Here is a 1,353-nt window from a genome sequence, read left to right on the forward strand (position 1 = left end):
TAACTTTTATACCATCTCTCAATTTTTTTTCTTCGTTCTGTCTGTCTATTTGTCTATTTAATTATCTATTGAGCTACCTAATTATCATAATCATCTCTTTACCTGTCAGTTTAATTCTCAATCTAATTACCAATCTGTTCAATCTGATTATCTGTCTTATTATGAAGCTATCTAAACACGCTTAATTGGTCTGTAAATCTGTCTTTTTTTCATTTACAAAATCTATTATCTACCTGTGATAGACTTGGTAGTATTTATAAAGAACAGAATTCTTTTTATTACATCCATGTCTTAAAAAATACAGTGCAAAATATTTTTTACAGAAGTCGTGTGTTTTAATCAGTATTTTTTTTTTAAGCTCACATACTAAACATCTTATACTGTCTACCTGTATAGTTGATACGGTATAAAAACTTCATTTGTAAATTTTTCATAATAAAATTGTTGAAATGGTGAAAACCCCGAAAGACCATTTCCTATTCCCGGGGAAATAGATAAGTAATAATAATGAAAATAAAGAAAATAAACCATTTCCTATTCCCGGGGAAATAGATAAGTAATGATAATGAAAATAAAGAAAATAAACCATTTCCTATTCCCGGGGAAATAGATAAGTAATAATAATGAAAATAAAGAAAATAAACCATTTCCTATTCCCGGGGAAATAGATAAGTAATGATAATGAAAATAAAGAAAATGAACCATTTCCTATTCCCGGGGAAATAGATAAGTAATGATAATGAAAATAAAGAAAATAAACCATTTCCTATTCCCGAGGAAATAGATAAGTAATAATAATGAAAATAAAGAAAATAAACCATTTCCTATTCCCGGGGAAATAGATAAGTAATGATAATGAAAATAAAGAAAATAAACCATTTCCTATTCCCGGGGAAATAGATAAGTAATAATAATGAAAATAAAGAAAATAAACCATTTCCTATTCCCGGGGAAATAGATAAGTAATAATAATGAAAATAAAGAAAATAAACCATTTCCTATTCCCGGGGAAATAGATAAGTAATGATAATGAAAATAAAGAAAATAAACCATTTCCTATTCCCGGGGAAATAGATAAGTAATGATAATGAAAATAAAGAAAATAAACCATTTCCTATTCCCGGGGAAATAGATAAGTAATGATAATGAAAATAAAGAAAATAAACCATTTCCTATTCCCGGGGAAATAGATAAGTAATGATAATGAAAATAAAGAAAATAAACCATTTCCTATTCCCGGGGAAATAGATAAGTAATGATAATGAAAATAAAGAAAATAAACCATTTCCTATTCCCGAGGAAATAGATAAGTAATAATAATGAAAATAAAGAAAATAAACCATTTCCTATTCC

The 1,353-nt window shown here is 27.1% G+C and overlaps 1 protein-coding gene across 1 annotated transcript in view; it reads left to right on the forward strand.

Annotated features, from left to right (window-relative positions):
* The window catches only part of LOC113819719 (organic cation transporter protein), a 30,635-nt gene extending 30,176 nt beyond the window's left edge, over positions 1-459 (forward strand). The window contains exon 13 of the mRNA XM_070135505.1: positions 1-459. This exon is cut by the window's left edge and continues 285 nt beyond it. The gene's annotated coding sequence lies outside the window, so the exon portion shown is untranslated.
* The last annotated feature ends 894 nt before the right edge of the window (positions 460-1,353 follow it).

The sequence above is a fragment of the Penaeus vannamei genome, chromosome 20 (assembly GCF_042767895.1).
Source record: "Penaeus vannamei isolate JL-2024 chromosome 20, ASM4276789v1, whole genome shotgun sequence".
Classification (NCBI taxonomy): domain Eukaryota; kingdom Metazoa; phylum Arthropoda; class Malacostraca; order Decapoda; family Penaeidae; genus Penaeus; species Penaeus vannamei.